This window comes from Mauremys mutica, chromosome 2 (assembly GCF_020497125.1).
Source record: "Mauremys mutica isolate MM-2020 ecotype Southern chromosome 2, ASM2049712v1, whole genome shotgun sequence".
NCBI lineage: Eukaryota > Metazoa > Chordata > Testudines > Geoemydidae > Mauremys > Mauremys mutica.
Window position 1 is genome coordinate 239,599,327 of NC_059073.1, and position 27,281 is coordinate 239,626,607.

General features: G+C 45.2%; 1 long non-coding RNA gene across 1 annotated transcript; it reads left to right on the forward strand.

The window, feature by feature from the left end:
• Positions 1-1,485: 1,485 nt before the first annotated feature.
• On the forward strand, positions 1,486-27,281 carry LOC123362916. The gene is made up of 3 exons (XR_006576640.1): positions 1,486-1,733; positions 18,991-19,158; positions 27,067-27,281. It is a non-coding gene; the product is annotated as an uncharacterized LOC123362916 (long non-coding RNA).

Consider the following 27,281-nt stretch of genomic DNA (forward strand, 5'->3'; position numbering starts at 1 on the left):
TTCTTCCTGTTTAGAATGATTGATATGCAAGTATAGTCCACTGGAGCACCAGTTCACAAGATGTGAGGCTTTTTTTAAGGCAGCTGCATGCTGCATATGCGACCGCACCAGCCCCAGCGCCTTATCCCTCGGCCGCCCCCCCTGCAAGGGGCAGGGCCGTCCCTTGTGGGCGGGGGGCAGACAAGTCCCTCCACCTGCCTCTTACCCCCCCCTGCTCCACCCCCAGACTGCCCCGCCCCCATTCCACCTCTTCCCCCAATGACCCTGCACTCAGCGGCAGTGGCAGGAAGCGGAACAACCTGGCCCAGCCTGCTCTACTCCGCCAGCTCCCAGCTGCGGCACTCCGCTTCCCATCGCCCTCTGCACTCACCGGCAGCGGGAAGCAGAGAGATGCAGCTCCAGCCCGCTCCGCTTCCCTTGCCCCAGCCCCAGCCATGTCACTCGGGTTGGGGAAGGGACCGCCCCAGCTGGGAGCTGGCGGAGTAGAGCAGGTTGGGGCTGGGCTGCTCCACTTCCTGCTGCTGCCGGTGAGTGGTGGTGGTGGTGGGATCCCTTCCCCCAAGCGCCCTCTCTTGAGCATCACGGCTGGGGCGAAGGAAGAGGAGCGGACTGCTCCCAGCCCCCCGCTAATCCCCTGGGCCATTCTGGGCCTGTGGAGCCCCCAAAAGTGCCCCCCCACAGCTCCTGCCTCCCAGACCCTGGAGTGGGGGAGGCCTGGGGCTGCGTAGGGCACCCAAATGGCTAGGGACAGCCCTGAGCAGCACTGTTCATTTACCTCTGCCTTACATTCACAGAAATCCATTGGTTCTTATTCTGTCATTGACCTAGTTGTAAAATGCATAGGCTTGCGCAACACATTTCATTCGGGTGTGCACCCAGGGAGCCCCGCCCCCACACCTCCCACTTCCCACCCTCTGACTGCCCCCTCCTGGGATCTTGCCCCTAACTACCCCCCAGGACCCCACCCCCTATCTAAGCCTCCCTGCTCCTTGTCCCCTCCTGAGACCCCCTCACTGTAACTGCCTCCCTAGGACCCTACCCCGTACCTGTCCCCTGACTGCCCCAACCCTTATCCACACCTCTGCCCCCAGACAGACCCCCCCGGGACTCCGATGCCTATCCAACCGCTCCCCGCCCCCTGACAGGACCCCCCAGAACTCCTGACCCATACAATCCTCCCCCTGCTCCCTGCCTGCCCCGACCCCTCTCCGCCCCCGCGCCCTGACAGCCCCTCCCCAGAACCCCCGACCCATCCAATCCCTCCTGCTCCCTGTCCCCTGAATGCCCCGACCCCTCTCCACACCCCTGCACCCCCGACAACCCCCCTGAACCTCCGACCCATCCAACCCCCCCTGCTCCTTGTCCCCTGACCGCCCCCTCCAGAGACCCTCCAACCCCCTAATCACCCCCAGGACCCCATCAACTATCCAACCCCCCTGTCCCCTGACTGCCCCGACCCCTAGCCACACCTCTGCCCCTGACAGGCCCCCTGGGACTCGCATGCCCTATCCAACACCCCCATTCCCTGCCCCCTGGCTGCCCTCGAGACCCTCTGGCCCATATCCAACCCCCCTGGCCTGGCCCCCTTACCATGCCACTGCTCAGAACAGAGTCCCCAGGAAATCCCACCCCCTGGACATCCCCTTGACCAATGACGTGATGGCACTTACGGGGCGGGCACAGAGAGCGTCAGCCAAGCTGGAGCGCAGCGGTGGAAAAGTGCTATGACTGACGTAAGTCAACAAAGGTCACGTGTAGCGCTTGGGAGGCGGCGATTGGCTGGGTGGGTCCGGGTGGGCAGGGGTAATAGGGTTCTGTGTGGGGCAGTCTGGGTGCAGGCAGCTCAGTGCGGGATCTGGATGTACAGGGAGATTCCAGGTGCAGGGGCAATGGGAGTGGTTGGAACTCAGTGGGGGGGGGGTCTGGGTGCAGGGGAGGTGGGGTTCATTTGGGTGGGGGTGTAGGTGTAGGTGGTTGGGGCTCATCGGGGTGGTACAGATGCAGGGGAGGTGGGGCTTGTCAGAGTGAGGGTTTGATGGGCCTGCTTAACAGGAAAGCCCCAGCTGCTGCCCAGGGGATCTGCACGCTGGGCCCCCACTTCCTCTATCCCCTTCTCTTCCCTATCCCATGTCCCTTCCCCACCACTCCATCTCCTCCCCATCCCACCCCCTTTTTTCCCCACTGCCTCTTCCCCTGCCCCCGCTTCCCCTATCCTCTTCTCTTCCCCATCCCATGGCTCTTTCCCACTACTCCATCTCCTCCCCATCCCACCCCCTTCCTTTCCAAACTGCCTCTTTCCCCCTGCCCCCACTTCCCCTATCCTCTTCTTTTCCCCATCCCATCGCCTTCTTTTCCCACTGCCTCTCCCCCTGCCCTGCCCCGCCCCACAACTCACTGTTGAAGGATGGCTCCCAGCACACAGAAGGGAGCTCAGCCAGAACTAGGACCCAGAAGGTGGTGTCCAGCTGCAAAGTCCAGGGAGCTGAGTAGCACTTCCTTTTTTCAGCGGGGCTGCGCAGCAACTCTGCATCCACAGAAATGGGGGGGAAGGGGGAAGTGGCATGCAGGGGCGGCTCCAGGCAGCAAGCGTGTGCCTGGGGTGGCAAGCCGCGGGGGGCGGCATGCCGGTTGCCATGAGGGCAGCATGCCTGCAGGAAGTCTGCTGGTCCTGTGGTTTTGGCGGCAATTCGGTGGTGACTATGCCAAAGCCATGGCACCGGCAGACCTCCTGCAGGCATGCCGCCGAATCTGCATCACCGTGGGCGTGCCGCCAAAAGCTGCCTGACTGCCGTACTTGGGGCAGCAAAAACCATAGAGCTGCCCCTGGTGGCATGTGACCTTGCACCCCATGTGGCCCCCAACTCTTGCCTCTATTTGGGGGGGCAATGCCCCCAAACTATGCCATGAACATTCCCAATCACACACCCGTTTCTCCTTCACTTTCTGCAGGGAAGCAAAGAACACTGCAGGAGGGGGACCTGGGCTGTTTTCATTCCCCCTGGGGCCCAGGAGTGCCTCACACAGACCCCCACTGCCCAGCACCACCCCCAGAGACCCACTTTGCCCACCCTGCCTACCCCCCAGTCACACTCAGCAGCCTGCTGGGCGGGGGCTATTTGCTTTGCCTGGGCTGAACCAGCATCACAGCTGGGGTTGGTGGGGGATTAGAGTGGGAGAGGAGGGGTCGGGCTGGGCTTCCTCAGAACCTCCTTGCCTGGGGCCCAGACGAGCCTTCCCCCCCCCAAGCTGTGGGACCACCGGACCCTCCGCAGGCACGCCTGCGGGAGGTCCGCCGAAGCCATGGGACCAGCAGACCCTCCGCAGGCAAGCCGCCGAAGGCAGCCTGCCTGCCGCCCCAAGTACGCGCTTGGCGTGCTGGGGCCTGGAGCCACCCCTGCTGGGCACACTCGGCACACCCAGGGGTGAGCTGCAGCGGGTTCGCACGGGTTCGCGGGAACCCGTTGTTAAATTTTAGCAGCCATTTTAGAACCGCTTGTTAAGGGCTGCTAAATTTAACAAAAGTTCCCGCCCACTCCTCTCCTGCTCCGCCCCCTTCTCCTCCCCCTCCCCTGCTTCCCGCGAATCAGATGTTCGCGGGAAGCCTGAACAAGCAGCATGGAGGCAGCCAGCAGGTAAGCTGGGGCGCGGAGGGGGAGGGGAGGTGCGGCTGGCTCAGCAGCTCCCGGTCCCAGACCGCGGCTCCCTCCAGCCCAGCGCCGGCCGGGGAGTCGGGCCCTGCGGCTGCCGCCGAGCGGCCGGGCCCCGGTGCCGGCCCGGCCCGGGGAGTCAGGCCGAGCGGCTGGGCCCCGGTGCCGGCCCGGCCCGGGGAGTCGGGCCGAGCGGCCGGGCCCCGGTGCCGGCCCGGCCCGGGGAGTCGGCCCGGCCCGGGGAGTCGGCCCGGCCCGGGGAGTCGGGCCGAGCGGCTCGGCGAGTCGGGCCGGCCCGGGGAGTCGGGCCCCGCGGCGCCGGTCGTGGTCCTGGCAGAGTGGACCCGGTCCCCAGGCAGTGTGGTAAGGGGGCAGGGAGGGGGTGGGTTGTGGGGGGGTGGATAGGGGTCAGGGCAGTCAGAGGGCAGGGAACAGGGGGATTGAATGGGGGCAAGGGTCCCGGGGAGCAGTCAGGAAAAAGCAGGGTTGGATGAGGTGGTGGGGGCACTCAGGGACAGAGAGAAGGGGTAGTTGTATGGGGTAGGGGTTCTGGGGGGCCATTGAGAATGAGAGGAGGGGTTGGGTGGGGCGGCAAGGGGCAGTCAGGGGACAGGGAAGGGGGGGATGGGTCAGGGGTCTCGTAGTGTATGTGTTAAGGAACATGAGGGGTTGGATGGGGCACGACCCCCCCCCCACGGAGGGGGGGGGAAGGAGGGAACCCGTTGTTAAAATTTTGGAGGGAGGAGGGAACCCGTTGTTAAAAATTTGGCAGCTCATCACTGGGCACACCCCATGCTCATGCCTATGGTAAAATGCTTAGATATGGCCAAAACACAAGTCTATTATGTAATACAAGTGGAGCATTGATGACCTGTGATCCCGTATTTGAGAGTCCCAGTATATAGTATGCTGAGAACCTCAATTAAGTTGGTGGTGGAATGTATTCCTTGTAAGCATCAGTCTATTTTTGTTCCTTTTCAGCAATAGGAAAGTATTGATCAGCTGGTAACAACTGTGTGACATATTCGCTGTGGGTTAAGACTGATTTTCCATCCCACAGAAAACACCTGCCCTTTATATACCTACCCCTGGGAAGGGAAGGCTCAAAGGAACAGTATGCTATATGAGAAACTTCTCAAGTAGTGTAAAAGCCTGTTTCAAAAGAGATCACTTAATTAGAAACTAGCCTGTGTATGGAGTTTTATTAATTTGCTGTTTGCAAATATTTGCATGGCAAAGCAAGTAGGCCTAAATTGGAGATTCCCTCTAACATAGATTACTTTCACCTGTATCTCCCTTATACATAGAAATAATTCCCTATCAACACTTCTAAAGCTTCCACAGTTAGGCCCCAATTGAGCAAAACACTTACATGTGAGCTTCACTTTAAACACACGCTTAAATCCTATTGACTTGTATGAGACCTAAATATGAGAGGCTAAAACACCAAGCCCATTGAAATCACTGGGAGTTAGCTGCTTAAATGGCTTTGTGGGTCTGGGCCATGCTCACATACTTTGCTAAAGATGCTTTAAATCCTTCCTTAAAACCTCCCTCTTCTGTGATGCCACCAAATCAAAACAGTGTGGCATTAGGGTGATACCGGCGTTAACTACTTTGATAGCAGACTATTCATTTGTGCAGCAAATCAGTCTTTGCTGTTTCCCACCCAATACCTGCTTATCTGCCTTCCTATCTGTTGTACCATTGTCATAGATTGTGAGCTCTCTCAATGATTAGACATTTGTAGAGTGCTTATACAGCCCTGATCCCTCATCATGGCTAAAGGTACTACTATATCCAACCAGGAAACAGAAATAATGCCAGGTGACTTGAGTGACCAGTCACAAAACTCAAGTATTGAACAATCAACTGAAAGCTCACTACAAACACTTCACAAATAATGCACAGCGCAAACAAGGAATTGTAGAAACTAGTCATTGAACAACTTAGAATATTGAACAAATTCATAATCTGTTCCTGGCCAATTTATGAAGAAGAAACAAGCTAAATTCATTGACTAATTGATCCTGATGAATAGTTTGACCAGCTCTAACAGTGGTGGTTTAAAGCTGAAGATTTAAAAAGTAATTGTTAGTTTTCATCTTCAGCTGTTTTTCTTCACCAAATCTACAGTATATAAATTTCCTTACACATTTACCCACCCAGCGCATATACATGCAGAGATATGTAGAATGACAAAATAGAATGCGCACACACACACACACAGACTAGGAATGGGTTACTACCCCAAAAAGAGAATATAATACTTGGCATTTATATCATTACTTTGATCTGGGGAGCTTAAAGTGACTAGCCAAAGTTCACTCATCAAGTCAGAGGCCCTGGTAGGAATGAAACTCAGATTTCTTGCCTTTCCAACCCTCAACTCTAACCACTAGACCATCTAAAAGCTAAGAAATATTAGGAATAGAGAGAAGCCCTCTGGCCCATCATATATATATATATATATATATATATATATATAAAAAATCAGGCAAAATCCTTCTAAACATGAGGTTAGCTGTTGTTCCACTTCACTTGCAGATGTCATTCTTCTGCTAGAGACTGTGGAGCTTTTCCAAACCCCCCTTCCTTCCAACTGACCACTCTCCAAATAAAGGAAAGTAAATAAATAAGCAATGACCGTGACCTTACTCTGACTTCTGTTCCCCTATCAGACAGAAATATTGCACAGGCTTTTCACTGTCACTTTAGTCTTCATGAAACCAGTGTTCCCCTGGTTTTGTCAACTGAAGCCTGAGGGCTATGCTAAAGAATAGGAGTACACTGTCTATAGCCATTTGGAGAGAGAGAGAGAGAGTGAGTGTGTGTGTGTGTGTGTGTCTCCCCATCTAGCTAGCTGCTGGCTGAGTCTGTAGATGGCACTGTTTGCAGTATCATCTCATTGATTTTTCTGTGCCCACAGTTCAGAGTACTTCAGAAATCCTCACCCCTAGACTCTTCAGGGGGACAAAGCCCACCGCAGATCAGCTTTGTTGCCTTCCTTATCATACAAGACACACCACAGCACCAGCAACTGACTTCTTTCTTCCTGTGTGTTACAGATTGGCCCTGCATTGAAGGACTCACAAACAGAACCACTTTTTTCTTAGCTCTCTGACTGCCTGGTTCGCTGAATTTCAGTGACTCTCCATCCTGTTAAACCTAGTCCCCTTAAGTCAGCAGTGCCAAAACCAGAAAACTTGCTGGCTCTTCGCTATCAGGGATCAGATAATCTTCTGGTTTAAGCTGTGCCCAGTATTTGGCCATAGTTAATAATGATCTTGTAAAATTACAGCTAAGTCTCTATCTGTGGCACAAACCACGTCATACCAAAAAAATAACTGAACATAAAACTAGCAACTTTGTTTTTAGAAAGCATTCAAACTCTCATTCTAGTCCAATAGACGACTGGTCTTGAACAGTTTGCCAGGTATTTTCCAAAGAACGTATGGGCTTGTCTTGACTAGAATATAACGTGTGTTAGTTCTAAAATTCTATAGACATGTCAATGCTGACTTTTGCTCCCTGGTTGAGTTGTAGCCTAGTGGGAAGTCCAGTTAGCACATGCTAATGTTTACACAGCTTTGTCTAGACTGGAGTTCTAAAATGTTATTTTGAACATGATCTTGTAGATGTTCATGACAGGATCGTAACTGATATCTAATGGGAACCATTTTCCATGAGTGTATGAACGTGAGAGCAATGGCATACACAATCATGTTTGCATCCAAAGAGAAGACAGGATTCAAAACAAGCAAACAAAGGGGTTAATAAATAATTAATTTGAGGTTCTCTATGTTTTATGAATTGAAGAAAGGATTTTAAAAGCTTGGTTATCTCTGGGACTTGCAATAACAAGTTTGAAAACAAGCTGTTTAAAAGACCATAAATTTTATTAGAACCACGTTTATTTTTGTTTTTAAAACCAACTTTTTGGCCGGTAAACTCTATGGGAAATAAATGAGTACCGCTCATAGCTGGATTCAATTTCTAAGAAGTTACGGTAGTTGGAAACTATCTTTTGATGAACAACTAAAGATCAGTTGTGAATTTATCGTGCAGCATTGGTTCAAGTTTGTGCAGGCTCAGTAATACCTTCCACTATGTTACTGAAAGATAATTCAAGAATTATGTGCATAATTAGTTGCAATGAGTATTTGTATTTTTTGGTTCACCAAGATAATGCTAACTGGACTATGAACAACATCTTCAAAGAAGTCTGAGAGAGTTAGACACCCAAGAAGTTCAACACCCAACTTGCAATGGTAGTTGTGTATCTAACTCCCATAGGCTTTGCCTTGATTATCATTTAAATGTGTGCAGTTAGAATGTGTTTAGCTAGCAGAAAAGAATGGTTCACACTGGATGTCAGGTGTGATTCTCTCATGGCCACCTACAAAGTGTGGGTGGCAGTAGTAGGAACCCACGGGCTCACAAATAACATCAACATTCTGGACTCCTTGCTCCCAAACCATGAGCAGGATTGCCAATCTGGGCAACATGAAAGGTTAGCTCCTGTCAAGAAAAAGGATAACTAGGATAAAATGCATGGTTTTAAAAAGGTAGGTCATGCCAGAACAACCTGATCTCTTTCTTTGAGAAGATAACTGATTTTTTAGACAAAGGAAATGCGGTAGATCTAATCTACCTGGATATGGGAAATTATTAGTTAAATTGGAGAAGATGGGGATTAATATGAACATGGGTAAGGAACTGGTTAAAGGAGAGACTACAAGAGGTCATGCTGAAAGCTGACCTGTCAGATTGGAGGAGGGTTACTGGTGGAGTTCCTCAGGAGTCAGTCTTGGCACCAATTTAATTTAACATTTTAATTGATGACATTGGCACAAAAAGTGGGAGTGCGCTAATAAACTTGTGGATGACACAAAGTTGGGAGGTATTGCCAATACGGAGAGGGATTGGAATATCATACAGGAAGATCTGGATGACCTTGAAAACTGGAGTAATAGAAATGGGATGGAAAGGTCATGCACTTAGGGACTAACAACAAGAATTTTTGCTATAAACTGGGACACATCAATTGGAAGGGACTGAGGAGAAGAAAGACCTGGATGTATTGGTTGATCACACGATGATTTTGAGCCATCAGTGTGATGTGAAAAAGGCTAAGGCAATCCTAGGATACATCAGATGAGGTATTTTCATAACAGATAGGGAAGTGTTATTACTGTTAGATCAGGGACTGGTGAGATCCCATCTGAAATACCATGTGCAATTCTGGTCTGTCAGCTTTAAGAAAGAAGAATTCTTAAACTGGAATAGGCAGACAAGGGCTACCAGGATGATCCAAGGAATGCAGAATCTACCTTATGAGAGAAGAATTAAGGAGCTTGACTGGTTTAGCCTAACCAAATGAAGGTTGAGGGGAGATATAAGAACATAAGAATGGCCCTACTGGGTCAGACCAAAGGTCCATCTAGCTCAGTATCCTGTCTTCTGACAGTGGCCAGTGCCAGGTGCCCCAGAGGGAATGAACAGAACTGGTAATCATAAAGTGATCCATCACCTGTTGTTCATTCCCAGCTTCTGGTAAACAGAGGCTAGGGACACCATTCCTGGCTAGTAGCCAGTAGCCTGGCTAGTAGCCATTGATGGCTCTCAAGTATCAGAGGGGTAGCCATGTTAGTCTGGATCTGTAAAAAGCAACAGAATCCTGTGGCACCTTATAGACCAGTGGTCCCCAACCTTTTCCGGGTGGCGGGTGCCGGACAATGAGCCACCGAGGACCGTGGCTAGCGGACAAGCATCCGCCAAGAAGCAGCAACGTCAAGAGGCATCGCCGCTGAAAAGCTGCCAAAAATCAGCGGCATTTCGGTGGTGGCGCCTCTTAATGACGCCACTTTTCGGCGGTATTTCGGTGGCGACACCTCTTGATGACACCACTTTTCAGCAGCATTTTGGCGGATGCTTCTCCGCCAGCCAGTACACAGGCACACATAGATGCCCCCGCGGGCGCCATGGCACCCACGGGCACCAGTTTGGGGACCCCTGTTATAGACTAACAGACATATTGGAGCATAAGCTTTCGTGGGTGAATACCCACTTTGTCAGATGCATGCATATTCCCCCACGAAAGCTTATGCTTTAATACGTCTTTTAGTCCATAAGATGCCACAGGACTCTTTGTTGCTTTTTATTGATGGACCTATCCTCCATGAATTTATCTAGTTCTTTTTTGAACCCTGTTATGGTCTTCGCCTTCACAACATCCTCTGGCAAGGAGTTCCATAGGTTGACTGTGCATTGTGTGAAGAAATACCTCCTTTTATTTGTTTTAAACCTGCTGCCTATTAATTTCATTTGGTGACCCCTAGTTCTTGTGTTAAGGAAGTGTTATTTACTACTTCTCATATCTACTTTCTCTACATCAGTCATGATTTTATAGGCCTCAATCATATCTCCTCTTAGCCATCTCTTTTCCAAGCTGAAAAGTTCCAGTCTTATTAATCTCTCCTCTTATGGAAGCCATCATTCCATACCCCTAATAATTTTTGTTGCCCTTTTCTGAGCCTTTCCAATTCCAATATATCTTTTTTGAGATGGGGCAACCACAACTGCACACGGTATTCAAGATGTGGGCATACTATGGATTTATAGAGTGGCAACATGATATTTTCTGTCCTATTATCTTTCCCTTTCTTAATTATTCCCAGCATTCTGTTCACTTTTTTGACTGCCGCTGCACACTGAGTGGATGTTTTCAGATATGATTGCTGTCTATAGACACATCAGAGGGCTAAACAACTCCTCCGCTTCTCTGGTGTTTAAGTTAGGCCACAAGAACAAATTGATACAAACTGGCCATCAACAAGTTTAGACTTGAAATTAAACAAATTTCTAACCATCTGAGGAGTGAAGTTCTGGAATAGTTTTCCACGGGGAGAAGTGGGGGCAAAAGAACTAACTGGTTTCAAGGTGGACCTTGATAAGTTTATGGAGGGGATGGTATGATGGGACTGCCTACAGTGGAATGTGGCCCATCTGCGACTGCTAGTAGCAAATATCTCCACATACTTGTGATGGGACACTAGATGGGGAGGGCTTTGAGTTACAACAGTAAATTCTTTCCCAGGTGCCTGGCTAGTGCTCAGGACCTAACTGATCATTACATTACAGGTAGGAAAAGAATTCCCCCCCAGTCAGATTGGCAGAGACTATGGTGGTTTCCCACCTTCCTCTGCAACATGGGGGACAGGCCACTTGCCAGCTTTAACTAGAGTAAGAGGTGGACTCTCTGTAACTTGTCTTTAAATCATGATTTGAGGACTTCAGTAAGTCAGCCAAAGGTGAGGGGTTTATTACAGGAGTGGGTGGGTGAGGTTATGTAGCCTGTGATATGCAGGAAGTCAGACTAGCTGATCACAATGGTCCTTTATTCACTCTGGTGTGGACGTGAGTATCCACAAAGGAAAATTTTGTAACAGACCTGGATGCAGACCAGTAATTCCAATTGGGAATGTAAACAAAAACTTTCCAAATTCTCTGCAAAACAGAAATTCTAATTCTAATCCAAAAATTGGTGATCCAGGAAACCCTGGGAGTCCCAGTAGAGCTAGGAGCATCCCAGGGCTTCCAGGATTCCAGGTCCCTTTCAGCCTATCTGGCAGGCTGCCCCAGAGCCACAACCCCTGACTGTGAGGTAATCCACTTGGCAGGATGCCCTGGAGCCATCGACCATGGAAGCCCTGGTAGCTCAGGTTGCTGAGTAGCTCTGAGTTTAGGAGTCAGGACTCCCCGGTGTCCAGGCTCCCAGCTCCTTGTCAGCCCACCCAGTGGGCTGCTTAGGAACTGAGGGGGTGAGCTGGCAGGAAACCAGGCAGGTTTCCAAAGGACCACCTCTAATATGTTCATCCCATTTTTGAGTAGTGCCACACTTTAATCCACCCTGGAGTGACAAAGAATCAACCACGCTTTCTTGGCCAGAAACTCACACGCATATTTGAATGGTCCAAGGTGCAGAGTAGTATTAGGCATTAATACAGGATTTTTCATTGTTCCTGGTATTAACTGTGAGCACGTTACAAAGTTCAGGCCAAGGCCCATATTTATACAATATATTCCACTTATGTAGAAATAACATCATGTGACCTATCCTGTTCTGAATTACTGACCTGAAGAATCAGGCAACACAGGTATATTGTCCTTTCAAAACCAAAAATGGCTACTAGAGAGCACACGATTTCATTTCAGATGATTCTCCATGTACAATTTGTCACCGTTCCCATCACATTCCCTTTAACAACAAAAAATAAAACATTGACATGTCTTGACTACGCAGCTGTGAATATTATTTCCCCTGAGATTAAAAAACAGCAACCCTACCTCAGTTGTGAAATCATAGATTTGGTTTTTGGCTTTAGTCCTTACTTTATTTATTGTATTACAATTAAGTAACTTCTCAACCTGAAGGGTAACAGAAAAATTAGTTTTGTTGTTCTAAGGTATTCACATTTTGTAAAAAATGGTTATTCGGTTTGGCTGGTTTTGTGCTTATCTAACAAAAATGATTGGTTAAAAATATTTTGGCATGTTAACAGTGTATAATATAATTGATTGGTTTTGGAGTTTTGGAAAATAAACACTGCTAAGATATTATGGTTTGAAAACTGGCTATAGTAAGTTTTGCATATACGCATACTTTCATAGGAATTTTGTTATAATGGACCGCAGCCAGCCTGCATTTGTAATGATGTGATAGTTTGCCTTTTAGCTATACAATATGTCTTAAAAATTATGGGGCAGCTTTTCAGTGGGTGTAAATTGAATAGGTCCCTTTACATGTCCTCAGGACCTGGCCCCATATTGCTATTAACACTACAAAACTTCTGAAATCAAAATGATGAATCAGCTGTTTAGGCAAGAGACCAAAATAGTATTTGCATTTTATAAACTTTCTGTAAAGAATATGCTGTCTCCCAAAAGTTATGTTTCTCTGAAAATATTAAATATAAGAAAAAGAGAAATTTCACATGGAGCCATCTTTTTGTTCTGTGTTTGCACAGTGTCTAGCAAAACTGAGTCCTGGTCCATAGCTGGGGTTCCAAGGTGCTACCGTTAATCAAACAGTAAAGGATGGCACCCTATTTTATAACATACTGTGACCGACTGAAATATCCTTAACAAATCTAATGGGATTAAGATAAAGTTTACTGAATTAAGCTAACCCTTATTGAATTAGGGTTCAGCTCTTTGGGGTATACTGAATGAAAAATGCAATCGTCGATGCATTGTTGTGGCTTTGTATGTGCCGTCTGTAGTTGGGAAGAGGGAATGCTAATGAACTGCCTCCATTATGGGCCTATGAAACCCTGCCTGAGGAGATATGTATACACTAGTTCAAAACTGGAGTCTCCAGAAATCAACAGACAAAGAGAAGACTTTTGGATAAAAAGCCTGGGTATTAAACTGACTCAGGGCCTTCTTCCTCATCCAGCAAATGGAGAAGACCCTTTGTCCATGGAGGGCCCCGATCCTTATGGGAGGATTGGAAGGACTTGGCCTACTGAGGCTTCATAAGACTGTGTGTTTGTTCTGAATTGAAGCTATGATGAACTTGTAACCTCAAAGAAAACAAAAAAGACAAAACAAAAAAAACACCAATCATAGCGTGGGGTGGTAGCTGGTAGGTTTATTTGCATTAAAGTGACCAGGTGTCTGTTTTTAAAGAGACAGTCCTATATTTAAACCCTCCTTCTGGTGTCCCAATTTCTTAAAAACGGGCCAGGTCATCCCTTCCCACACCTCCCGCTCCCCTGCAGCTGACATCAGCTTCCATCCCTTCCCTCTCCCACAGTGCTGAAAGGTTGCTGCTGGCCACATACTTGTGTGAACACTGGCAGAAATCTGAGGGGGGCTGCATGTAACCCTGTGTGCCCCCCATTCATGTGTTGTCTCGGGAAGATATGGCATCAGGTACCATGTGAGGCAAATCTGTCCCAGGGGCCCAGCCAGACATGCAGGGCAGAGAGCACTGGGCAGGGAGGGTAGGGTTGGTCGGTCACTCCCACCCCCACCCCACCCATGTGAGAGAGGTGTACAGGAGTGAGTGTGTGTGTGTGTGTGTGTGTGTGTGTGTACCTCTCCCTGTGTGTGTATATGTAGGGGTTGGTAGGCGTGTGTCACCTCTCCACATGTCAATCCTAAAGCCTTAAAGATAAGAAGGTAAATAAAAAGAATCCAGCTACACAGTATTTCTTTTTAACAGGGACTCAGTCAACTTGATGTTAACTTGAATGTTTGCCATTGAACTGGCTTGAATACAAGTAATTTTACCAGGTGTCCTGTATTCAGTATATGGTCACCCTAGTCCCAGGTGCAAAGTAAATTAGCTGAACAAGCTTTTCAAATTGTCAAAAACACACTCAAGAAAAAAGAAAATGGAAGACAATCTGGATCCTTTGTTTTTGTATCTCAAGTATATTGAGATATGCTGAAATACATCCCAATACATCTAAAATCAAAGATTGCTAATTCCAATTAATATGCTTCTCAAAAGGAGCAGTGTATCTCTTAAGCAATAGTTGTCAGCTCATAAAACATATAGAGGTAAATTATGGCAAGACAGCAATGCTCCTCTTCTCTTTGAATATTGGTGACCAAGTAAGAATATCGCAAGGAAACATGAAGAATTTGTTAAAGTGCTGGTCAAAGACAATGCTCCCAGATCCTATGTAGTTCAACTGCCTAGTGGATGCAAGTTCAGAAGAAAGCAGAAAACCTGTACAGTATTATTATTTTAAAATTTATTTTATGTATGCGTATTACCATAGGGTCTAAAAGCTCCAGTCATGGATCAGGTTCCCATTGTGCTACACACTGTACAAATATAGAACAAGCAGATGGTTCCAGCCCCAAGGAACATGCAATATAAGATGAAGGTTCCAGTAGACTCTAAGATATATAGCAGAAAAATCACCATCTGCAACTACAATGGAATCTCCACCATCTACAGTGGAATGTAGTGCTATAGATACTGCAACACAGAGAAATGAGACAGCTGATGTTAAAAGTGACACGGTAAATCAGGGACTTAGTTATACATGGAAAAAGCTATTGCAGCTACTGTACCCAGAGCAACTGAATAATTAGACCTTCTAAAAGTCAATTATTAGTGTTAGTGGGTGTAAGTGGATGGCTGCCAGAATATAATTGTTTGTTACTGTTTTAAGTCACACTGTATGTAGAGCTGAGGTGCGATATAGATATAGTGGGTGTAACTTGAAACTACTGTGATGATTCTTATAAGTGGAATGTCGCATTGGGGAATACAATCAAGAAAGATGAGATAAAAAGGGAAGAAGAGGTGAGAAGAATGAACCTATATATCAAAAGTATGTACAGTGCCAGTTCCAGTCAGGTATAATTTGACAATCATATTAGAATAATGATGCTATCCTTTGACACTGGGTCTCTTTTTGGGTTGCCACAGCCCCAGCATCTAGAGTCTAGCTCTTTCCCTCCAGCTCTGACCAAGTTGTCTCTGCCCTGATTCACCTGTTAACCCACAGCACAATTAACTGAATGGCCTGTTAGTCTGTTGATTACTCTGTTGTTTGATGAACTGCACTGTTAGTTTACTGCTAGTTGATATTTCCTGCCATTATTTTTCCACCCGGGAAACCTCATTCACTGCCTCATTGTCCCCTCTCCTCTCCTTCTGATCAGGTCCCTTCCCTTATTCCCTATCAACTCCATCTCCCTATCCCTTTTACTATCTCACTTTCCTACTCGCACCACCTCTCCACCCTCCCACCCATATTCTCAATCCCCTTCTCATCCTAAAGAAATTCTAATCTCACTTCTGCATTTTCTGGCAGCACCTGCTCCAAACCCAGCTCTTCTTGTCTCCCATTCTTTCCATTTCCCCAATCTTTCTCTGACACCCGCTGAGCTCTGCTGGACCCTCCCTTGATAACCTCACACTGTCTCCATCATTGCAGGCCTGATAAAAATATACTAAGGCCATCTTTTGCTTTAGGGTTTCAGTTTTGATTCCACAAGGATTTGCAGGCTGCAGAACCAGTTCAGGCTCTGCTCCCCACACTTTTGGCAGGGCCACTGGCCCCCAGCAGAAATGAGGGATGTCACATGGCAACTGCAGATTCAAAAGTCCTGTGCAGCTTTTCTATGAGGTTTTTCCCTCCTGAAAGTGTTTAGGTTTGAGAGGATCACAAGCACCTGTGTCACTGTACACTATATCAAGTAATTTCATGGCATTATGTATTTTTTCCAATATTTACAATAAACAAATTTAGTGTAGATCTTAACCAGTTCCCAGTTGTAAAATACTTTCACTACAGAGCATTCACTTTTAACATTATATGCTTTTGCAATAGTTCAAACTGCTCATAATTGACATCTGTTTTTTTTAGATTTGCCATTGTTTTTCATGAATATCGAAGCCACCATGACTAAGCTGCATTGTAATGCTGCAACATAGTTGCCGACAGTATAAAACACTAAAAAGAACATTTATACAAAAAGTAAATTAACTTACCACTAAACCACAGCATATTTTCTAATGAAACATGACCGTCCCTCAAGCCACTCATTTACCACCCTGCGAAATAAAATAAAAATGAACTTAATTAAAACAGGGCTCAAAACAATCTACAAAATAATATGGTGACAAATTCAGAAGAATTGACCTGATTTTCTTGGGTTTTCACTCATGTAATTCTATTTACTTCAGTGGAGTTACTCTTCATTTACATCAGTGTGGCCTAGAGGCCACACATAAAACACTGGTCTGGAAACCTGGGTTCTGTTCCCATCTCTGCTACTGCCCTGCAATGGGGACTTTGGGCAAGTCGCTGCTTCTCTGCGTGCCTCAGTTTCTTTATCTGTAAAATAGTGATAATGACACTGAAGTGCTTTGAGATCTATGGATGGACTTCACTAGAGAAGAGCTGGCTATTACTATTATATTTCTGTAGTCAGTGTGGAATCATCTCAAAGATTAGCTTCTGTAAACCATATACAGATGCCTTCCCACCATATACAAAACAATGTATTTCTAAAAATAAAAAGTATATTGGGGATATATGGAAAAAGGAGGGAAGGCAAATCAATTTATTAGGCTGTTAAGGATTTCCAGAAGAACTGGAAGGGCTGTGTCATTCTCATCAGACTAATAGAAAAAACGTATTTAGACTATATTCTAATGAAAAAGACCAATAATATCTTTAACTATTTTCACTGCTGACTTAGCTGAAAAGAATGTGCATACATACCAGTAAAGATGTAGCATATCCAAGAGCATAACACAAACCCCTTAATTAAACCTGAGATTCTTTCAAGACAAACTTTGGAAAACAAATGGAATTTTCCTTACTCTTTGTATAATAAAATGAAACTCCACACTAGGAGCCTGACACTTTCCTAACTGAAATTGTGATGGCTTTTGTAATCTGACTTGGTATGAATTACTACTGACAGACTTCAGGCACTTGGCCTGTTTATTCACCACCTCACTAAAGCAAAAAAAAAAAAAAAATCAAAGGATTCAACTTCTTGCCAGTCACCGAATGTTGCTCCAGTACAAGGAATAAGCACTTTCAAAATAGATTTATATGGCAATATTGAATAGTGGGTTATACAAAACAGGGGGTCTCGTGCAATGCACTAAATTTAATATACACTAGTTAAAATGAAGTTAAAAAGTTAGGTCAAGCAGTTTGCTGACCTGATGATACTTCTTACACCTCCCACAGTTAATGCAGTATGATCTGTAACAATATTGTGATTAAATAGTATATTTTAAATCCGCAGTTGAGCAAGATTGGAAGGTTCAGAGGACAGGTAATGGGAGATGGAATCTTTCATCTCTATGTAGCTGATCTGAATCAGGCCAGGTCAGTAATAACCAAAGGTTTTTATGATCTTTGACAAAGATCTCCTGAAGTCTGTTTTCTGAGTAAGTGAAACGAGCTAGTGGTTTCAAGACAGATCCACATAACAAAATAAATCTCTCACTAACCACAGAGCCCTTCATTGGCTGTCTCAGCAGAGGGGCTGAGGGTTCACCTTTCATGCATATATACTTACCTCTCACACCTAGAAATAACCCCTTGAGGACTAATTTTGCACTGGTGGTGTAGGGAAGCTTATTGTGGCAGAGTTCAGCAGTGAGAAGTTTTACGTTTCCAGCACTATCAAGTTGGGCACGTTTCACACTCAATAAATTCACTTTGAAATGAACAAATTACTTCAGATGAACTATTCCTTATTTTACCTAATCTGTGCTGACCCTAGATGAAATTTAGTAGAGCTAATGGGCTGAATTCAGAGGTGACAGAAAGGTTGTAAATTAGATGTTAAGTGAATGTACCATGCAGAAGAGGAAGCAAACAGTAGGGTGTAGGAAGACTCTCCCCTGCATGTTGGTTATTTTTCTGCCAGTCGTATGCCCTAGCTTGTAAGTTACACACACTTATTGATCCGTATATGTCACTTACCTCTGAATTTGGTCTAGTCGGAGCAAAGGCCAGCATGATAGTTCTGAATGAAAGATACATTTTCTTCCCTCACGGAGAGATGAGTTTTTTATGCTCTGATCTTCCTATAAGAAGGTTTGTGGGGAAAACTCTGAGAAAGCTCTGGCAGGCATAATATACATGAATTGTAATATTGCCCCAATGCATTGTTGTACAGTGTTTTATGTTGTATTGTTGGGCATTTTTGTTCTGTTTTTGGAAATGCTATTATATGGTGCATGTATATAGAGTTATGAAAGTGGGGAGAAATTCATAGATTCACATATTCTAAACCCAGAAGGGACAATTACGATTGTCTAGCCTGACCTCCTCTGTAACACAGGCCATAGAACTTCCCAAAAAAGAATTCCTAGGAGCAGATCTTTTAGGAATCTCAATTTACAAATTGTCAGTGGTGAAGAATTCACTGCTGTCCCAAAGGTAATTACTTGTATCACTAAATATGTATACCTTATTTTCAGTCTGAATGTGTCTAGTCTCAACTTCCAGCCATTGGATCATTTTATCGCTTTTTCTGCTAGATTGAAGAGCCCATTATTAAATATTTGTTCTCCGTGTAGCTACTTATAGACTGTCATGCAGTCACCCTTCACCTTGTCTTTGTTAAGCTAAATAAGAAATTAAGAATTATATATCCTAGGAGAAGTGAGTAGCTCTAAGCTTAGGGTGTCTGTGGAATCTGGTTGGTTAAGAAACCCATCTTAAACAAGGGAAGTTGAGAGGCTCTCTTTAAGAGATCAGGGGTTTCTCCAGAGTTCTTGTTTTGCTCTAGATTTCCCGCTCTAAATCATGCATAAAGTTTGCTGCTTCCATCACCACAGGATTACAATGGTGGTAACTGGCTCAGTGGATCTGACTGTGAAACTGGACTGCATATTTGAAAGTCATGACTCTGAACCTGTGGGTCTCCTTTGGTGGACTGTAGCAACCAGTTGAAAGAGAGCTGCCTCCGGATGCCCACTTGACCATGACTGAGTCTACTTGGATAGGTAAGTCAGGTTATAGGTGGGTGGGTGGGGATTGCCTTGTGAATAAGTGTTTTTGGGACTCAACTAGCCAGGAAATTAATTGTAGGAACTGTGGGGTTGGCCATACCCCAATGCATTGTGTTTAAGCTTTCAAGTTTTATTTTTATGTAGCTATATAGTGTGTATTTCCCCAAATAAAGTATTTGTGGTTTCTTAAACCCAAAGATTCCAGAGTGCTTGTGAGTAGAGAAGAAAAATATCTGAAAAGATGACTTGGGGGCAGCAGGGGGCACACAACAAAGGAGGGAGGTTGTTGGGAGCTGGTTATAGATTCCTTTTTCCTCTACCCCAGCCCAAGCTCAGCTTGAATATGATCCTCTAGGAATTTTACACCAGTTGAGGATAGTCAGCACATAACATACCGTGGCTGCTTTCCCTCTCTTTCCATGTCATGTTCCCTGAACTGGGGACTGAGGGGAGGAAAGCATATGAACCAGCTCTATGCCTGTTGGGGATGACTTCATGCTGGATGCAGTCCCTAGCAGATGACATAGGGGAGGTTTCTGCTTCTCTGAACCACCTGCGCAGTGGAAAGGGCAAGCACTGGAGCAGACAATCTGTTCATCTGCTTTCATAAGGTGCATAGGACAATCTCAGTTCAGGATTCAGGCACCTTAGGTTTTCAGAATATGAGCAAAGCCAGCAAGGCCTTGAAAAATAAAGTAGTTTAAGAAATAAAGCCAACTACATAAACAAGCATTTCTGGAAAGCTACTGCTGAAGAAGAGGAGGAGGAGGAGATTAAACGGTCATTCTTAAATAGAGAATAACATCAAATCACATTTACAAATGCTATTATATGACGCTATTACTCTTTTTAAAATGAAGGCTAGAGTCTGCAGCTTTGCCCTTTGGTGTTTGTGGCTAAACTCTAAGTTTGTAAAAGAATAAATCTGATTATAACAAAGCTGACTCCAAGCTAAGCAGGGAAATTAGAAGAACACACATTAAAAGCATTATTTAGATCACCCTGAACATGAACTCCATTGTGAACTGTAATGGACTCTGCTTTGGCTATGGGGTTGTGCAAGAACTCATTATATGTTATATGTTGTACGTATCTGTAATGGTTGGTTAAAGTTACATGTTTATTAAAAGAAGAGCTACAGGGCTTAGCCAGTATATGATCATCCTAGATAAAAGCGGATTCATTTTGGCCCAAGGGCAGAATCGCTGAAATAAATCCTACTAAGCGCTAAAATCAGAGAGAATCAAAGCTTCAAATCTGGCATGCAAGAGCTTTAATCTAGAAGCACTATATACAATGTATTATAGTTTGGATTTTAATGTACTCATTGTTTGGAAAAACATCTGCTTTACATTATGACTGCAGTGAAGATTACATTGATTTCATTGCATTTCTATGCAGAATAAAAATTACTGGACTCTATGCCATTTTTAAAATAACTTTCGATAAGAGTAGAACAACTGCTCTAATGTTGGCATGGTATAAGATCCTAAAACCATATTTTGAAACCATAGTTCAGAACTGTTCCAGTCAGTTTAAATTTAAGTTAACCAGCGGTCAGACTACAGGCTATCTGCAATGCCCACTGAGTGATTTGACTGGAACCTTGCTCTCCATTGTACTGACAATTCCCTAAAGTAAGAGGAAGAGAGACTGACCTTGAATAGACAGGTTTTTCAAGCTGTGGGCTATGAAGTTATTCTTCCCCTACCAGGATGTAAATTATTGAAGAATTCAGCACTGGTTTTGGATTTTCAAGTACTCTAAACAGTGAGTATTTGTGGGATTTAGACTTATGTAAAATTAGATGTCAGACTGCTGATTGTAACAGGGCTTCTGAAGCCAACCTTAATAGAAAATAGAGCATGTAACGGGTTTAAAAACAAAATAAGAAGCAGCTTCTGCCATAGAGGCAACCATAATGTGCTGGAATTTTCAGCAAGAGTGAGAAAGACTCAGTGATGATGATACTTTGATTATCAATATTGCAGTACATGTAGTGAATGACTATAGCACTGTAGCAAAGTGATGACTCACCACTGCAGTACCTCCTGCTGGTGGTCCTTAGCTCAACTTCAGCCCAGAGAGCCCTCTGCAGGCTGGTGGCTCACCTGCCTCAGGCCCCATGTCCCACCCAGACCCCAGTGCCCTTTACCTCAGGGTTCTACCTCTGCAGTACACCTGCTCTGCTCTGGGTCTCCCCTCCCAGCGGAGCCCCCAACCTTCTAAACCCATCTTGCCTCAGTGGCTACTGCCAGTCATCATCTAGCCCCGCTCACTGGGGCAGACTGCAGTCTGAAAACAATTCATCGCTGACAAGGGGGTTTTGGACCTGCTACCTTTACCTCTGCAACCCCAGTACCTACTATGGGCCTTTAATAAGGCCTGCAGCCTGGGGATTTGCCAGGCTGGAGCTCCCCAACTCTTTCCCCAGCACTGCTCTGCCTCAGGTCCCTGCTCAGCTCCCTAGCAGCCAGGTCCTTTTCTCTCCACAATGAGAGAGAAAGTGATTTAGCTCCTGGCTGAGCCCTTATAACAGGGCCAGGTGTGGCTGCCTTCCCAATCAGCCTTGCATTGCACAAGTGATAAGCCCTATTTTACTAGTCCACCTATGGACACTAGTGGAATATAGTGTCAGGTGGCCCTAAGGAAGACTTACATGCAACCAATGGACCATTCCAGGGATGGCATGATGTGACATTATGCTCATCTTTATTTGCTACAGAGGCTCCAAATGCTCACTTTTTTTGCACTGTCTTCACAGGCCACTGTGTTATATAGGTGCCTTGTGACAGATGAATCAGGATGGATGTAGGCCTGCGCACTGGTGACAGAGAGCAAAATCTGACTTCCACTAAATGTGATGAATAGCAGTAAAATGCAAAATGGAAAGGGGAGCTCTCACAGCATCCGTTGAGGAGAATGGGGCATGGTTGGGAGGGACACACTGCTTACCTACGCCAGGGAGAGGAAGGGAAAATGTTATGCCATATCTATGTTAATCATGAACGATGAGTGTCCTCCTACACACACCAATGGCCTCTGTCACCAGGGCTGGATCCAGGCACCAGCCAAGCAAGTTCGCGCTTGGGGCGGCAGATTCTAAGGGACGGCATGCCCTTGAATCCCTATTTTTTTATTATTATTTTTTTGCTTCGCCGCTTCAGCAGCCCTGCAGGTTTTTTTCTTTTTGGTTCGCCGCTCCGGCCATCCTGTAGGGGGCCGCGGCGCAGAGGGCACGTCTGCAGCGCCAGGAGTCCCCCTGCACTAGCGCTCCGGTCGCCTCGCAGGTGTTTTGTTGTTTTTTTTTGCTTAGGGCGGCAAAAAAGCCAGAGCCGGCCCTGTCTGTCACACTCCAGTCAGCATAACAGATCTGCTATGTTACCAGCCTGGGGACTATGATGTCACTGTAATGAGCAAATCATTAAGTGTAGAACTTGCAGGTAATTGCAGCATACAGTCTTAAAATAAATGAGCTTTCTGGCACATAGCACATCAGCATTTAAAGCAAACCTTGTTTTAAATTTAAAAAAAAATGCACTAGAACCTTTAATGAATTGTGCCTTTGTGTCAGGCTTCAAGCCAGAGAAAATGCTGAACCACTGGCTTTTCAGGGAAAGAACAAAGTTATTATTCATGGGTGTGGGGCAGCTATTATACACTGCTTTGAAGTAAAACCTTTCAAAGTCAGTTTAAAGCTTCAGGTAAGCCACATTTATGTTTTAATATAAAATGTTCTCAGCCAGTAAAACTATATGTAGTGGGTCAGTAGGAAACCTTTAAAAGGAACAGTTTTATCAGAGGCAGGGAGAGGTGGCTTTCCTGGGAGATTAGTGCTGTATGAAAGAGAACACTTCTTCCCATGATTGTTAGTATGGGACTATTTTTGCTAGGTGCTCAGTATTTCTGTGAGGGGTTCACTTCTGTGGGAGCTGAGGGTAGCCTCAACACCTTGCAGAATCAGGCTCTGTGTCTAACTTTTCCATATGTATTTGTATTCATCTAGAGTAAAATGCACCCCTGAGTAGAGGGCCACCCCAAAGTCTATGCCCAGGGGCCATGGTGAAAACATGTATGGAGCTCAAGGATAGTGTCTTTGGCCACAGAAACACGCTCCAGCAACCTTCTGAAATAAGCCTCTGTGATGATCAGATCTGCTTGCGGGGGTTCCCCTGCTCTGTCATAGTACCTTGAACTTCCTCAGATCAAGATCCTGTTGTCTTGGACATCACTGCTCCGACACTGTGGTGTCATTTTGGTCCCCTGCTGAGTGAGTAGTTGACACAGTTATTAGGAGTTTATCTACCTAGCAGCAAGTGTGACCAAGGCTGCATTGTCTAACTATACCAGGATTGGGTTGAGTTAGTTAGTTGGCTTGAGTTATACCTGGATTGTTGAGTTACTGTCAGATGCCCTCATTTTGAGGTAGATGAACAACTATTTCTCGCTTGTTGACCATTTGCTCTGGGCCACCACCTTTCCCGGGTGGGGTTCTCGTTCATTCCCAGTGAGAGTGCATCCACTTTTCCTCTCAGCAGACTCAGTTAAACAGAATCCAGTACATAAAGACAGAATCACCATATTTGTACTTGTGAATTTTCCCTAGAAGGCATTTTAATTATATGCATAACAGTACATTTATGGTAGTTACTCATCACAATTGCTTGACTCGCTGTTTCTTTCATTTTGAAAAAGAAAATCTATAATTGCCTTAATATATTTAACAGTGCTAGTGAGTGGGTGATATATATTCGGGGGTTGGCCTAAAATAAAGATTTGTCACAAGTAGAGATGAATGAATAAGTCACAATGCATGGCTTTTGCTAACAGAATATTCATGAGCAAAATCCAAATTACTTGAATTTATTAGATGAGTATCTTAATGATTTTATACTCTGTGGACTGAGCACCAAAATTCAGGATTCATGCTGTTTTGCTTAGTTATGATTGGCCAGATGTGTCACACGGTATTTCTGTTCTCTGACTGGGCAAGCTCACTAGCCATTCTGGTGTGAATACTTACACATATAAACATAAAAATCTGGTTTCTATGAATACTTATACAATTGACTTTGATATGCCCTCTCAAGCAAACATTTTTTCCTGGTGAAACACTATTAATTACTCAGAGGTTTGCAGGAGATGACCATAGGAGGACTGTGTGGTGGGTTGGATCACAGAAATCCCCCTTCCCCCCCGCCCGGGAGCTGCCAACTGATGTGCCAAGACTACTTCTCCCCCTGTTTTTCCTGTCAGTTCAGGACTCCAGCACCCTGTCTGGCTGAGCCAGAAACTCCCATCTGCTCCAACAAAGATCCAGGGTACGAATTACTTGCCGCAAAGCTGCAGGTTTACCTGAAAACAGCTCACAGAAGTGTGCTTGTCTTTAGCACTCAGATGCCCAACTCCCAATGGGATCTGAACCCAAATAAATCCGTTTTACCCTGTATAAAGCTTATGCAGGGTAAACTCATAAATTCTTCGCCCTCTATAACAGTGATAGAGAGATATGCACAGTTGTTTGCTCCCCCAGGTATCAATACATACTCTGAGTTAATTCAATAAGTAAAAAGAGGTTTTATTAAATACAGAAAGTAGGATTTAAGTGGTTCCAAGTAGTAACAGAAAGAACAAAGTAAGTCACCAAGCAAAATAAAATAAAATGTGCAAATCTATGTCTAATCAAACTGAATACAGATAATCTCACCCTCAGAGATGCTTCAGTAAGTTTTTTCCTCAGACTGGACACCTTCCAGGCCTGGGCACAATTCTTTCCCCTGGTACAGCTCTTGTTCCAGCTCAGGTGGTAGCTAGGGGATTCTTCATGATGGTTCTCTCCTTTGTTCTTTTCCACCCATTTATATATCTTTTGCATAAGGCGGGAATCCTTTGTTTCTCTCTGGGTTTCCATCCCCCCCACTGGAAAAGCACCAGGTTAAAGATGGATTCCAGTTCATGTGACATGATCACATGCAGGGCCACCTGGCAGGGAAGGGCACGGGAATATAGTATTCTATAGTATTTCAACTTTTTTTATGGAAGGGGCCCCTGAAATTGCTTTGCCCCAGGCCCCCTGAATCCTCTGGGCGTCCCTGATCACATGTCACTGTAAGAGCCCAAACCTTCATTCCTCCCAGCCTGACTCACAGGAAGGCTTGCTTGCAAACAGAGCCCCAGTCAATTGTCCTGGTTGATGAGAGCCATTAAGATTCCAAACCACCATTAATGGCCCACACTTTGCATAATTACAATAGGCCCTCAGAGTTATATTTCATATTTCTAGTCCCTGATACAAGAGTGGTACATTTATACAAATAGGATGACCACACTCAGTAGATTGTAAGCTTCATGGTGGGGTTTGTCCTTTTTTCCATCTCCATCTGCTTTTTCCCTTTGAAGTATATTAAATATTAAGGAAGCTGCTATGTCATTCATATGGGTGGTAAAGTTACATCTACAAGTCCAGAATAAAAAGTTTATTTATGTAACTATTTGACACTTTTACCATAGTTAGTGAAATGCAGTCTTTTATCTAATACATCTGTCACAATCTATAATCTTGTAAGATACAAAAGAGGGTTACATCTAGTGTTGCATCTGGTAACAGATCTTCTCTCTCTCTCTCTTTCTTTCTAATAGTCTTTCTAATGGTCTCTCTTCAGCCTCTGAAATGGTTGGATTGTGACCTTAGCTCTCTGCAAAAGGAGATAGGCAGCAGCTTTAAAACAAATAAAAGGAAGTTCTTCTTCACGCAGCGCACAGTCAACTTGTGGAACTCCTTACCTGAGGAGGTTGTGAAGGCTAGGACTATAACAATGTTTAAAACGGGACTGGATAAATTCATGGTGGCTAAGTCCATAAATGGCTATTAGCTAGGATAGGTAAGAATGGTGTCCCTAGCCTCTGTTCGTCAGAGGATGGAGATGGATGGCAGGAGAGCGATCACTTGATCATTGCCTTTTAGGTTCACTCCCTCTGGGGCACCTGGCATTGGCCACTGTCGGTAGACAGATACTGGGCTAGATGGACCTTTGGTCTGACCCGGTACGGCCGTTCTTATGTTCTTATGTTACATACCAATAAAGCTTCATAAGTGGGTCACTCTGCCACAGCAGAGGTTTGAAATCTCTGTTGTAGTCACTGAGTACCAACACTTCTGCTGCCATTTTAATGGTGGAGAGAAAGCAATTGCAGGTGGCTGCTTAATTTGAAAAACAAATTGATCAGACCTCTGCCATCTTCTACAAGAAAGAATCTTCCAAATGTTGTCAGAACACAGAATGCAAAAATACTCCCCACTTTCCTAGACAAATCAAGCAATATGGTGTAACTGGTGAAGATATGTGTGTGTCCTCTATTGAGGGGGAGGTGAGACTATGTCCTGGTAAGGGTGGAATAAGGCAGGGAGATATATAGGTGATCTGTTATGTCCCTCACCCCTGCCTTGCCATCTCAGCCACTTTGGTCTCAAAGAGGGCCCCAGCCTAAAGCAGAAAAATTGTGTAATAAAATGATCACTCAGTGTTTTCAGGGCTTAGACAACATTTAGCTTTAAAATGAACCTAAACAGCTGAGAACTTTTCTCACTTAATGGCTTTTTTTTTTTTTTTTTTTTTTTAGATAAATGACAAATGCCTTCAGTCTGAAAAGTTCCAGCCACTGCCCCTGGAATGGTAGTGAGTTAGGGAGTCTTAGAGGTGAAACAGAGTGCCATTGACTGACTAGTTTATTTAGGTGCCAGTGAAGAGCTTTGGTAGCTATTTTTTTAAACTCTGCTTGCACTTTTTCTACATGGACGAGGAGAAGTGATCTCTTTCCTTAGGCATGTACCGTCTCAAGGTAAGGTAGGCCTGTTTTAAACTCACCTGCTATCTTTGACAAGCCAATTTTCTTCCTTTGCAGACTGAACTAAATCCATTGGGACTGGGCCTCTAGGGTAAGGAACAAGAGCGAGGATAAGAATACAAGTAAGGGTGGAGAGGAGGACAGCAAGCCAGAAGGTAAATACATATACCCTATTATTTATAAATATATAATTATTTTTAACACACTAAAAAGATTCCGCAAAGTAATGCCAGAAATGCTTGGAAGCATCAAACAATTTATGCTGTAGTGTG